Here is a 15,000-nt window from a genome sequence, read left to right as displayed (position 1 = left end):
GTTTTTGGTGAAAATATGAAAATGTGCCCTTACAGAAAGAAATGATATTGTTGCTTTTAGACAACTAACTCAGTACAGAGGAAAAATGTCTTGGATACATTGTATGTTACAGATTTTAAACTTGTGGTGAGGTTCTTTGCTTTGTCTTTTTTATTTTTTAATTGAAAAATTAACCTGATTTACTCTATTTACAAAAACAACTCAATTTTTATCATTTTAATAGCAGTTTCCTTTCCAATATGAAAAAATTTTAAAACCTCTATTTAGGACAGATCATGGGGGCTTCCCTGATGGCTAGGATGGTTAAAATTCTAAATCTGCCTGCAGTGAGGGAGACCCAGGTTCTATCCCTGGGTTGGGAAGGTTCCCCGGAGACGGGAATGGCACCCCACTCCAGTATTCTTGCCTGGAGAATTCCATGGATAGAGGAGCCTGGAGGGCTACAGTCCATGGGGTCACAAAGAGTTGGACACGACTGAGCGGCTAACACACACAGAACAGATCATGAGACTCCATGTATATGTGCTAAGTCGCTTCAGTCACGTCCAACTCTTTGCAACCCTGTGTACTGTAACCCACCAGGCTCCTCTGTCCATGGGATTCTCCAGGCAAGAATACTGGAGTGGGTCGCCGTGCCCTCCTCCCAGGCATCTACCAGACCCAGGGATTGAACACACATCTCTTTCATCGCCTGCATTGGCAGGCAGGTTGTTTACCTCTATTGCCTTCTGGGAAGCCCCGTGAGACTCCACTGTATATAAAATATTGGTTATTTTTAAGAAGAATTTTAATTAACAGACAATATTGTAGAAGTGGGTTTTAAAAGCAGACCTTGTTAAATTTTCAGAATAATACGTAAGATGTAGCCTTGTCTTCAAATTCATCAAGTTGTATTCATTAAATATGTTGATTTTTGTAAGCCAATCTTACCTCAATAAAGTGGTTTAAATTTTTAAAAATAAAGTGTAAGGAAATACCACCAAAAATCCAGTGATCATGTCATCATAAACATATAATCTGAATCAGTTTTAAGTCCTTCCAACTTCTTTATGGATGGAAATGTGAGTGTTAAGCTGTTGGCAGGAAGGAAGAAACATTTTTGCTGTTTTATGTATTGTTGTTGTTGTTTAGTTGCTAAATTGTGTCCAACTCTTTGCAACCCCGTGGTAACCCTCAAAGACTCCTCTGTGTATGGAATTTTCCAGGCAAGAATATTGGAAAGGGTTTCCATTTCCTTCTCCAGGGGATCTTCCCAACCCAGGGATCGAACCTCTGTCTCCCAAATCCTCTGTACTGGCAGGCGGATTCTTTACCGCTGTACCACTTGGGAAGCATATGAGTCCAAATTGTGTCTCCTGGGATGTGTCTATCCAGTAGGTAGACCAGTAACACACAGCAAACTGTGTTAATCCTTCTCATGAGGACCTTCAAGAAAAGTAAATACCTATTTTATCTTGTTTTCAGAAATGTAACATCTTTGTAAGCACCTAGAAAGATGATTATCCCAACTTATAGACAAAAGTAATGTTAGCGATAACAAGTTAAAGATGATATGTCACTTTAGCTTGCTTCTTTAATTAAGAGATATTTTAAGTATCGATTTTACACATCTTCCAGTTTAAAAGCATTGATATTGTTTCTCTAATCTAGTGAAATTTTAGTATCCCATGATGGTTACAATTTTAATGAACTAAAGTAGAAATCAAATCACATTGCAGATGCCAATACATTTATAATCTAAAATTGGATACCCTAAGTGTAGAGAACACAGAAGGAACATGAATTCAAATAAAAGATACATCTGTAAACTTCTAGTATACCTCTGCAGTTTAGACATTTGGAAACATTAGTCAAGTTAATATTCATTTCAGTACAAACTGGCTTTGACCTTGAGCCTCCAGTACACTTCAGGATAGTCTAATTTACTGTATTAACACTAGCCCCAATGGGTATCACATTCATAAGGAACCAGTTTGGCATCCTTTGAAAAGTAAGCAGATAAAAATAAAGAATTTTTTTCAATAGTTAGTACACAGGGCTAGCAGTTGACATTTATTAATTTCTTTCATTTCTTCCACACTGTGGAATAAAATGCCAAGCATATTGATAATTGTTCAGACAAACCTATGAGTCATATTATCACCACTGCACAGACCCCCTAGAAGCAGAGTAAGAAATTAATAAACACTTGAGGATTTATTGGTGCTTGGGTTATTTATTGGGTTTCCCAATGATTGGCTACACATGGAAGCATCATTCCACAAGAATATTGTAATTTATTAGGTAACTTCTTCACTACCTAAACATTTGAATTCTGCTTCTGTACACAAGAACTGTTTCTTCTACAAATGCAATGCAAGTCCATACAGACATTTGTTCTATAAGCAATATCTCTATTTTAATTAATGCCAGATAGAATATCAGTCACTCTCACATTGAATAATAAACGAATTTAACTACTATTATTTCATCAATTTATTTAGAGTTTGTCTTTGGTCATTAAGTATTTCAAAGTTTTTTCTTACAACATTTTTAATTCATTCAGATAAAATGTGTGCATATACACATGTGATATTGCATAACATTTAGGGTGCTCGTGAACCTATTGAAGTTTGTCTGTGGCCTTCTTCACGACTTTAGTTCACAACCTCAGACTTGGTAGACAGGTGGTCTGCATGCATGACCACATTGAGCATAAATCTGAGAAGAATTGCTACCAAATTATCTTTATATTTCATGAAGAGTTGATATGACTTCCCTGTAACTATTTGAATATTCCATATTTCTTTTTGGTTATCAATGACCCTTTATCAAAATATTTTTCTCTGTAGTCTTAATTACTGGGTATTCCACTACCCCACCGCCAGTATCATCGGTCATGTCACATGCATGGCAGCCCTCAGCGTTGCAGCCCACAAACTAGGCAGCCTCCAAGGTCTCTTTAATGATTCCAGAGAGTTCTCTGGCCGAAGGTTGGTACTGCATCAGTCGGGCAATATTTGCAATCTCATCAAAAACCTTATTTCCATTGAACTTTAAGTTTTTCTGCTTTTTTTTCATTTCTGGGTGGTCCTTGAATGGTTTGATGTTCAGAGAGGGGCAGAGAGTACCACTTCAACCTGGGCCTGCCTGTTCTGAATGGTCAGTTTCACTGTACTCCCAACTTTTCACCAGTTGTCTTGGCCATGTCATCACCCACCTCCTTTGGAGACAGATCCAAGAGAATGACTGTGGCAGCCAGGGTACCTGTGACACTGATTTTCCCACTGGAACACCTCAGGTATACAACTTTAATCTTGTTAGGGTCAAATTTGGGTGGCCTGGCAGAGGCAGCTGGTGTAGGGTAAACCAGATGGGGACCACAGAAGAAACTTGCACCTTCGCCTTCTCTAATCAAGAAGCTCCTCCCCAATATAACTTTTAAATGTTAATGTTTTGTTGTGGAGGGTGCTCTCGTGAGCAAATACTACAGTAATATGTAATGTAGATATATATCTTCTACATATTTTTGCATTGTTCCAGAACAGGGCCAGCAACCTAGAAAGATGAGAAAACAAACAAAAACACCTAAATGTACATGTAGGCATACATTTCAATAGATGCAAATATAGATTTTGCTTTAAAAAACCAAACTTTGGTTAGATATCACAACTGTATTGTATTTTAGTCTAACACTTTATCACTGTAAGAGCATGTCAAATCTTCACTGAGAATTCATGAACTCTTAATTTAGATACAACCTATACAGACTGGTTAGTTGATTTCCCAGCTGACAATAGAAAGTGAAGTGTTTGTTGGCAGCAGGGACAGTGACAAACTTAAGAAGTAAATAACAACAACAACAACAAATTCCAGTAAAGAAATAAAATATTTAAGTGCCAGGTCCTTAAGGAGAAGAGTGACTGCCTCAGTAACCTCTGAGAACACTGCTGTAAAATAATGCACGCTTCAAATGATTCTCTGTTCTCTGACCTCAGTTTAAGCGGAAAAGGGGGAAAAGACTATAGATTTTAGCAAGAGTAGCATTAAAGAATGGTCAAGTAACAACTTTTCACCTTTACCATGGTAAATAATACAGATCAAACAACTCAGTCACAGATTATAACAACTGAAGTCAATGTAGTTGTAATATTTTTGTCCAGTTATTTGATGCCAACCGTCCAGGTCCGTGTGGGTACTTGAATTGCATTAAAGGTTTTTCTTCTATTCCTAACGTTCAGTAATTTACTTAGGTTGTTCCCATCTACTGGGATTGTATTTATGAATATTCATGTTTATAGGGAGGAATACACAAGCATATGGGGGATGCCTACTTGGCTGCAGAATTCCCTGTAACCCGTTTCATAGAAATATTCAGTTTGGATCAATTTTGCTTTCTTTTTCTGAGAGAGCACTTTCAGCTGTCTTGCTTGTTGATACCTTTGATTGCTCTTATATAAACAGTAAAGACACTTTGCAGCTATAGTTTTTCCAGGGCTTCTGGGCAGATATGCTTTTAACAGTGTCTTTCAAGTCTTCTTAGGAATGTTTCAGAAATGGTGGGTTAGAGGTTGGTGCAAAAAAAGCCAACAATTTGTAAGGGAAGCGCTGCCAATACAAATAATAGTGTCATGCTTTCAGGTCTGTTTCATGGAGGGCTGAAGTTTGTGTTTCTGTCTACAAGTTTGCTTCCTTATGACCCCCTTTTCTTTTCCATTTATGCTCTCCTAACTCCAGAAATTATTGTATTTGGCTTAAAATGTGAAAAATGCTCCTTAATATGGGGACACTTTGGCTAATGGACTTAGGTCAAAATAATCGATCCTGAAGACAAGGTAATCCATCCAAATCCAATCTTTATGCTCTTCTTAATTTTATTACATGCTTCACAGACAGTCAAAACTGGGTTCAGAAATGGCAACTATTATGCAGCGTTTAAATCCATTTGCCTCACATAGGTCTGTCTATCAGAAATAAAATATTTCACAAACATGATTTTATCATCCTCTCCCATCTCTGGCAAAGATAAAAACACAGAGAGAAGAAGAAGAGGGGTTCAAAAAGAATTAATCAATGTAAATATAAGAGCTGTGGCTGATGCCAACATATTAGTGCTCATTCTAATGCAATATGAAGAATAAAACAATAAAAAAGATAATGGTAAATAATTTTAATAGCATAGAAATACACCCTAAAGCCAAATCACATTGTAAAAATAGTAAAATTAGCTTTAATTATGGGTGTGCAATTCTATATTAGTAAAATACCACAAAAGTCCAGCACACTAATATATAAATATAATCATTTCAGAGTCATGGAAAATAGACAGAAAACCATTTTCTTATAGAACATAAAAGCGTAATAAAAAGTTAAAATAGTGGTCTACTTTATTTACCCAGTAAATCGTCACTGCAGGCCTATTGTGTGTGATAGGTGTTGTCCTAGACACCAAATTCAGCAGTGAACCTCTTCCCTTAAGAGTTCATATCCCAAGAGAGGAGGAAGATGATAAATAAAGACACAAAATGTATCCTTGGTTAAATGTTTAAAAGCATTATAGAGAAAAAAGAAGTCAGAAAAAACCCAGAGGGAGGTTTGAAATTTAAAATAAGATAGTAGGACTTCCTGGTGATCCAGTGGTTGAGACTCTGTGCTCCCAATACAGGGGACACAGGATCGATCCCTGGGTGGGGAACTAAGATCCCACATGCTGCTGGTGTGGCAAAATAAAATAAGATGGTGAAGGAAGACCTTATTTAGAAGGGGGCATTGGAGAAATTCTAAAGGGAATAAAGAGTCTAGTCATGAAATTGTCTTAGGCAGGAATATCCACGGTAGAAGCAAGAATGCATTGGCATGTTTCATGAACAGCAGGGCAACCTAGAGTGCCCGGACAAAATGAAGGAGGAGGGAAGTGTGGCAAATGAACTCAGAAGACCCTGAGCGAAGGAAACTGAGAAGGAGCTGCCAGTGAGATTGGAAGAACCAGGAGAAGGTGCTGAGGGAAAGCCAAGGGCAGAAAAGTTTTCACAGAGAAACTGTTTTCTGTTTTTCTGATGTTGAAGTAAGACAAGATCCAAGAAACGGGATTTAGCAATGGCTTTGCTGATATCCGGGCTTCCCTGATAGCTCAGTTGATAAAGAATCCGCCTGCAATGCAGGAGACCCCAGTTCAATTCCTAGCTTGGGAAGATCCACTGGAGCAGGAATAGGCTACCCACTCCAGTATTCTTGGGTTTCCCTTGTGGCTCAGTTGGTAAAGAATCTGCCTGCAGTGCGGGAGACCTGGATTCGATCCCTGGGTTGGGAAGATCCCTTGGAGAAGGGAGAAGCTACCCACTCTAGTATTCTGGCCTGAAGAATTCCATGGAATGTGCAGTTCATGGGGTTGCAAAGAGTCGGACATGACTGAGCGACTTACACTTTCACTTTGATGATATTGACAAGAAAACCAATAGATGCTGAAGTAAGCGCTGTTGAAATGTTCAACCAAGAGAGCACAAAAAGAGGAAACTATTTCAAGGAGTTTTGCTTTAAATGCTACTGCTGCATGTGTGCTCAGTTCAGTTCTGTTCAGCTCAGTCGTGTCTGACTCTTTGCAACCCCATGGGCTGCAGTACACCAACCTTCCTTGTCCATCACCAACTCCTGGGGTTTATTCAAACTCATGTCCATCAAGTCGATGATGCTGTGCAGCATTCTCATCCTCTGTCATCCCTGTCTCCTCCTGCCTTCAATTTTTCCAAGCATCAGGGTCTTTTTAAATGAGTCATTTCTTCTCATCAGGTGGCCAAAGTGTTAAGAGTTTCAGCTTCAACATCAGTCCTTCCAATGAATATTCAGGTCTGACTTCCTTTAGGATGGACTGGGTGGATCTCCTTGCAGTCCAATGGATTCTCAAGAGTCTTCTCCAACACCACAGTTCAAAAGCATCAATTCTTCAGTGCTCAGCTTTCTTTACAGTTCAACTCTCACATCCATATATGACTACTGGAAAAACCATAGCCTTGACTAGATGAATCTTTGTTGGAATGTCTCTGCTTTTTAATATGCTATCTAGGTTGGTCATAACTTTTCTTCCAAGGAGTAAGCGTCTTTTAATTTCAAGGCTGCAGTCACCATCTGCAGTGATTTTGGAGCCCAGAAAAATAATCTGCCACTGTTTCCACTGTTTCCCCATCTATTTGCCATGAAGTGATGGGACCAGATGCCATGATCTTAGTTTTCTGAATGTTGAGCTTTAAGCCAACTTTTTCACTCTCCTCTTTCACTTTCATCAAGAGGCTCTTTAGTTCTTCTTCACTTTCTGCCATAGGGGTGGTGTCATCTGCATATCTGAGGTTATTGATATTTCTCCCAGCAATCTTGATTCCAGCTTGTGCTTCTTCCAACCCAGCATTTCTCATGATGTACTCTGCGTATAGGTTAAATAAGCAGGGTGACAATATACAGCCTTGACGTACTCCTTTTCCTATTTGGAACCAGTCTGTTGTTCCATGTCCAGTTCTAACTGTTGCTTCCCAACCTGTGTACAGATTTCTCAAGAGGAAGGTCAGGTGGTCTGGTATTCCCATCTCTCAGAATTTTCCACAGTTTGTCGTGATCCACACAGTCAAAGACTTTGTCATAGTCAATAAAGCAGAAATAGATGTTTTTCTGGAACTCTCTTGCTTTTTTGATGATCCAGCAGATGTTGGCAATTTGATCTCTGGTTCCTCTGCATTTTCTAAATCCAGCTTGAACATCTGGAAGTTCATGGTTCAAGTATTGTTGAAGCCTGGCTTGGAGAATTTTGAGCATTACTTTACTAGTGTGTGAGATGAGTGCAATTGTGCAGTAGTTTGAGCATTCTTTGGCATTTCCTTTTTTGGGGACTGAAATGAAAATTGACCTTTTCCAGTCCTTTGGCCAATGCTGCGTTTTCCAAATTTGCTGGCCTATTGCATGCAGCACTTTCAGAGTGTCATCTTTTAGGATTTGAAATAGCTCAACTGGAATCCCATCACCTCCACTAGCTTTGTGATGCTTCTTAAGGCCCACTTGACTTCACATTCCAGGATGTCTGGCTCTAGGTGAGTGATCATGATTATCTGGGTCGTTAAGATCTTTTTTGTATGGTTCTTCTGTGTATTCTTGCCACCTCTTCTTAATATCTTCTGCTTCTGTTAGGTGCATACCATTTCTGTCCTTTATCGAGCCCATCTTTGCATGAGATGTTCCCTTGGTATCTCTAATTATCTTGAAGAGCATGTGAGCTCAGTTGTGTCGAAACCCATGGACTGTAGCCCACCAGGCTTTTCTGTCCATGGGATTTCCCTGGCAAGAGTACTAGAGTAGGTTGCCATTTCCTCCTTCAGGGGATTTTCTTGACCCATGAATCTAACCTGTGTCTGTTGTGTCTCCTGCATTGGCAGGTGGATTCTTCACCCCTGTGCCACCTGGGAAACCCTTGCTTTAAATGTGAGCAGATAAATAAGAGTTAGAGGGTTTTTGTTGTTGCTGTTGTTTACAATAAAGATACAAAAAAAATACATACAAAAAAGTATGATGTTTTCATTCTGATAGGAATGATCTCGTTGAGACTGAAAAATTGAGGCTTACAGGAAAAATGGGGAGTAACTAACACCAAAGTGGAAGGTGGCTTTAAATAAAGGCATGGTAAGCACATCTAAAATAATAGTCATAACAGCAGAGTGTGTGGACATTACCTATAGTTGAGTGCTGTCAAGGTGGAAATAAAATTCTCTTCTGATGACTACAATTTTCTTAGTTAATAAGGAAGCAAAGTTAAGAGAATGGAAGGGGAATGGGTGTTGGAGAATGAATGGACTACAGAAAGGTAGTATGCTTGCTGGAAAACACTACCAACCCATGTAATATTATTGATCATGAATTTATTTTAATTGGAGGCTAATTATTTTACAATATTGTAGTGGTTTTTGCCATACATCAACATGAATCAGCCACGGATGCAGATGTGTCCCCCACATCCTGAACCCTGCTCCCACCTCCCTCCCCATCACATCTCTCTGGGTTGTCACAGTGCACCGGCTTTGAGTGCCCTGCTTCATGCATCGAATTTGCACTGGTCATCTATTTTACATATGGCAATATCCGTGTTTCAATGCTGTTCTCTCAAATCGTCCCACCCTAGCCTTCCACAGAATCTAAAAGTCTGTTCTTTACATCTGTGTCTCTTTTACTGCCTCGCATATAGGATCATCATTACCATCTTTCTAAATCCCATATATATGTGTTAATACACTGTATTGGTATTTCTCTTTCTGACTTACTTTACTCTGTGTAATAGGCTCCAGTTTCATCCACCTCATTAGAACTGACTCAAGTATATTCTTTCTGTAGCTGAGTAATATTCCATTGTATATATGTACCACACTTCCTTATTCGTTTGTCTGCTAATGGACATCTAGGTTGCTTCCTTGTCCTAGTTATTGTAAACGGTGCTGCAGTGAACATTGGGTACATGTGTCTCTTTCAAGTCTGACTTCCTCGATGTGTATGCCTAGCGATGGGATGGCTAGATCATATGGCAGTTCTATTTCCAGATTTTTAAGGAATCTCCACACTGTTGTCCATAGTGGCGGTACCAGTTTGCATTCCCACCAACAGTGTAAGAGGGTTCCCTTTTCTCCACACTTGTTTTTTGTGGACTCTCGTTTCCAGCACTTACTTTTTGTAGACTTTTTGATGGCAGCCATTCTGACTTATGTGAGATGATAACTCATTGTGGTTTTGATTTTCACTTCTCTAATAGTGAGTGATGTTGAGCATCTTTTCATGTGTTTATTAGCCATCTGTATGTCTTCTTTGGAGAAATGTGTGTTTAGTTCTTTGGCCCACTTTTTGATTGAGTTGTTCATTTTTCTGGTATTGAGTTGCATGAGCTACTTGTATATTTTGGAGATTAATTTTTTGTTAGTTGTTTCATTTGATATTATTTTCTCCCATTCTGAAGGCTGCCTTTTCACCTTGCTTATAGTTTCCTTTGATGTGCTAAAGCTTTTATGTTTAATTAGGTCCCATTTGTTTATTTTTGTTTTTATTTCCATTACTCTGGGATGTGGGTCATAGAGGATCTTGCTGTGGTTTATGTCAGAGAGTGTTCTGCCTATGTTTTCCTCTAAGATCTTTATATTTTCTGATCTTACATTTAGATCTATAATCCATTTTGAGTTTATTTTTGTGTATGGTGTTAGAAAGTGTTCTAGTTTCATTCTTTTAAAGGTGGTTGACCAGTTTTCCCAGCACCACTTGTTAAAGAGATTCTCTTTTCTCCATTGTATATTTTTGCCTCCTTTGTCTAAGATAAGGTGTCCGTAGGTGCGTGGATTTATCTCTGGGCTTTCTGTTTTGCCTGCTGATGTACATCTAGGTTGCTCCTCTGTCCATGGAATTTTCTAGGCAAGAATACTGAAGTAGGTTGCCATTTCCTTCTCAAGGGGATCTTCCCGACCCAGGGATCGAACCCTCATCTCCTGTATCTCCTGCATTGGCAGGCAGATTCTTTACCACCGTGCCACCTTATCACTGTTTTTTTAATTCTTCCCTGTTGTGATTTTAATGTTCACTTATGTACAAGAGAATGACATTTCATCTGCTGAATTGTATAAATGCCCAACCAAAAAAAATGCTTATTTTAAAAAGAAACCTTTGAAGTATAAGGGATGTATACTGAAAATCTTTTCTCCTCTTTGGAGTCTGAGAAAATGAGTGGTCACTAGCTTAATAGAAGGTCTTTTCATCCTATTAGACATCAAAGTTTTGGAGTGTCCAGTGTTTCAGATAAAAACTTTTTTGGCCCAATTGTAGGGATGTTTACAGCTCCTTTCAAAAGTGGAGTCATTCCCAATGTATTTATGATATTTGGGAGAAATATGCCAGTATGTCATTGGTAACTACGTTGTTTAATTATATGTGTTTAAATTTAAGCATTAAGTATTTGAACAGAGACAGACAAGAACCTGAATCCTGGTCTGCCGCCTACTAGCTGTGAGTAAGCTATGTAATCTCATTGACTCTCAACTTTCTAATCTATAAAAAGAAAATAATACCTAAAAAATAAATAAATAAATAAATTTGAGCATTCAGTTGGAATGTTAAACCTCTCCTGGGTTAGTATTCCCCATTGCATAAAATAACAGGGTAAAAACACACGCTCATTTGAAATGTGATTATTTCACTAGCACACAAGTACTACTCATAAACTACTGCTTTTAAGAAAAGCTATAAAAATATGAGACATATTCATTTGTATTCTCTCAGCATGTGTGTGTGTGTGTGTGTGTGTGTAGTATAGTAACTATGGAGAAGTTTTGTTCTAGCTTTTGGTGAATTTTGGTCAATAGGGATAGCCAATCTGATCTCAAACCTCACTTCTTCATTAATATACATTGAAACCTCAATCAGAAACATTGCCTCTGTTTCCCTTTGTTAAGGCTGACACAGTCTTCAAGTTGACCTAGGAAACCCTGCTTGTTATTGCAGATACCAGTGGTTTTCAGGATATTCTCAATTTGCCCTGACATTCCTGGCACAAAACTGAAGCGCTGTGAAACCAGTATGTGTGTAACCAAATGCTATGTTCAAAGCATTGTGTGATTTTTTCTGAAATATAGGGATGCTTGAATGAACTCAAAGAGTCTGTGACACAAGGAAAAAAAAAACCTTTAAATAGTAACTAAGGCATTTTTTTTTCTTATTTCAGCTTATAAAAACAAGGGAATGTAATGATTTTAATAATTAAGGATGCAGACTAATGCACACATTTTGCAGCACTAATAAAAACTTCCTGTTATCATCTCTGTTTTTAAGAATGAAGAAGGCATTTCCTTAATGCACTTCAGTGCTTCCCTTGCCAGCTCTGTTCAAGCTCAGAATTTGATAACATTTCCAAATTGTAAAAATAAAAAATAGCATTAAAAATTGATTTAAGTCCAACTTTTCCAAATCAGTTAACCCAAAGGTTAAGTGCTACTGCACTTGACCTAAGAGAGAGTTTGGTCTCTTTTTATAAGACCTGAGTATAAAGAATAAAGACAGCGTTTTTCTTCTTCTCTTTTTTAAAGAAGCCACATGTAATGTTCTCTGAGTTAAGTTTTACCATTCATAATGAATGCAGTCTCGCCATTCAAATGCGACCATAAGTACACAGAAGATAAGAATTTAATTAAATGTAGATTAAAACCAAACAGGAAAACACACTAGCTGATAATTTTATCCCATCCTCTGGCCATATTTTTTATACTTCCTTCTTGTTCTTCTTTGGGCTATAGCTTATCAACATGCCGATAGTACCATAACTCATTACATCTGATGGTGCAGCGGAAATGTGCAGGCTCTGTGCTTGGATTTCCGAGGCACTTAAAATGCAAAGCATGTAAATGTCTCTGTTAAATATACTAGTGTGCTAACACTAGTGAAAAGAAAGTGATTCTGAAAAAAAATCTTTCAACCTCTCACAAGAAGCATTAGTAGCAAATGGAATTTTCAAAGTGGAAACAATTCATGTTTTCACACATAGATGGTAGGCTTAATATTTTGAGGTTGAGCTCCTTTAATAGTTGGCAAGTTTGACTGCCAATCAACTTGCTTAGATTACTTCAGTGTATGTAGAGTTTGGTCAACATACATTTATATTTCTGTAGGAGAATGATGTTTTTGTTTTTGTTTTTTCCATTGGTGGCCTTAATGGAGTAACCATCTTTGTGCTTGAACATTGCTCTCATTATTCTTATATAAAATCTCCCTAAATTATCTCCTGTTATTTAATCTGAATCTATTGAATTGTTGAGGTAGAGGCCACAAAATCTTAGAGCGACAGAAAGCTTTCGTTACCAAGATGATTCATATATATTGCTATTGCTATTGCTAAGTCACTTCAGTCGTGTCCGACTCTGTGTGACCCCATAGATGGCAGCCCACCAGGCTCCCCCGTCCCTGGGATTCTCCAGGCAAGAACACTGGAGTGGGTTGCCATTTCCTCCTCCAATGCATGAAAGTGGAAAGTGAAAGGGAAGTTGCTCAGTCATGTCCGACTCTTCGCGACCCCATAGACTGCAGCCTTCCAGGCTCCTCCATCCATGGGATTTTCCAGGCAAGAGTACTGGAGTGGGGTGCCATTGCCCTCTCTGATGAACAGAAATAATTTTTAGAAAAAATTAGATAAACTGATTATGCTTAATTATGCTTAATCAGTTTATCTAATTTTTTCTAAAAATTATTTCTGTTCATCGTGGAAATAAGCAATGAAGAGTTTTTTAAAATCAAGGTCATTTTAGAGGAAGACTATAGACCAAATACAATAATTTTTAAATTCAAAGGAGAATACATACTGGATCTGTTAATTAAATGTTAGGCTAAGGTTTAGAATGTCAATGCACTCTTCATTATGCAATCTTGATTTACTAAGCATTAGTAAAGCATAACTGAATCACTTCTGTATTTGCATGGTGTATATCTAAACTAAGAACCCTAAGAAGCATAACATACATTTAAAAAAAAAATAGACATAAAATGCTGTGGGTAATGTCTTTTGAAAGGTAAATAATGGGTGACTTTTTTTGTTCGGCAATGGGTTTTTTGACTCACACAAATGAAGAGGACTTTTCAATTAAAAGCTCTCTGAAAAAATGATTTAGGTTTTTTGGAATTCCCTGGAGATCCAGTATTTGGAACTTGGTGCTCTCACTGCCAGGGCTCAGATTCAATCCCTGGTCAGAGAACTCAGATCCCACATGCAAGCTGCATGGCATAGTCAAAAAAAATATATATTTTAAGATTTAGTTGTCCTTCTTTAATGTAATCTTGAATGTAAACTAGATGGTTTAAAGTACTCAACTGATAGTATCACTTACTTGCATTAATTGTCACATGGTCACTTTGCTCTCAAATTGACATATTAAGATGCATTGACATAGCTGCCAATTTTGCCTTTAGGAATAAATCAAAAGAATTAACTCAGTTTTCAAGATAACAAAAGTTTCACCATCTAGGGAAACAATGTTTGATGAAGCGAACCTGTATTTTCTTGCCATTAAATTACTTGGAAAAGTGAGACTGGCAGTATGAACGTGAACTGAAGTGTGGAAACTAGCTGGACAGAGTGGCTTTATCCAGACTGCTAGCGATCTTGTTGAGGCATCAGTAGTACCTTCTATCTAAGCATTCATCTTTGGTCCCCTTTTCATAAGTTAATTTCACTGATGACGTTAAGAAGGAACAAAATAAAATTTTGGAATGTAAAACTGAAATGCAAAATGGACGAACGTGTCTGGGGATTTTGCAAAGATATATTAAAAATGCTTCTGTCTGCTAAAAATTTTAAATATAAAAAGAAAACTGACCAAGTAATCTGCATATATCTTTGTAATGTGTAGGAATTAAAATTACTAATCTCTGAGGCACTTAAAAATGATGAAAGATAAGCAAACATCTCCCTGGCATGCCATGAGAGCAGAGAAAATGTTTTTAAACATTAAATCTAATAAATTCTCCCCTTTTATTCAAATATTTAAAGGCAAAAGGAGAAAAATGTTTCCATGAAATTTGCATTACTTCTCCCACAGGCTCCCAGTCCACCTTAGGTTCTTTTCCGTGGGGAAGCTCTAAACCCCACTTGCCTTGCAATATCTTCTTATGTTACATCCTGCTCATGGCTGTGGTTTTCTCCCCTCCAGGACTGCCGCCTCTTCCAGGACAGTCCAGTATAGTGTGCCAAATGACTGGTAGGTCATCACAAGCAAATACTGTCTTTTAAGATGAAAGAGAATGAAAAAGAAGGAGGGAGGGAGGGGGATAGGATGGTAATGGGGAGGAACGGCTGGGGAAGGAAAAAGGAGGGAAAGTCAGAGAGAGGAAGGCAAAAATTGACCTAACCAGGCAAATGCTATCCTCTCTAGTACTTAATCAGGCTGGAAATGATGCCCATTTCAGAAGAACTGAGAATTTCAGCTTAAGGAACAGTTTAGGGAGAAAAATACGGAGGGAACGGTCTGTAAGATT

At 38.1% G+C, this 15,000-nt stretch overlaps 1 protein-coding gene and 1 pseudogene across 1 annotated transcript in view; one reads left to right on the top strand and one right to left on the bottom strand.

The window, feature by feature from the left end:
- Positions 1-15,000, top strand: part of ZFPM2 (zinc finger protein, FOG family member 2) — a 421,565-nt gene that overhangs the window by 344,296 nt on the left and 62,269 nt on the right. The window lies entirely within an intron of this gene.
- LOC105005512 lies at positions 1,314-3,427 on the bottom strand (annotated as a pseudogene).

This window comes from Bison bison, unplaced genomic scaffold (genome assembly GCF_000754665.1).
Source record: "Bison bison bison isolate TAMUID 2011002044 unplaced genomic scaffold, Bison_UMD1.0 scf7180017864491, whole genome shotgun sequence".
Classification (NCBI taxonomy): domain Eukaryota; kingdom Metazoa; phylum Chordata; class Mammalia; order Artiodactyla; family Bovidae; genus Bison; species Bison bison.
The sequence above is the reverse complement of the archived record's forward strand: the minus strand, read 5'-3'. Positions and strand labels throughout refer to the sequence as shown.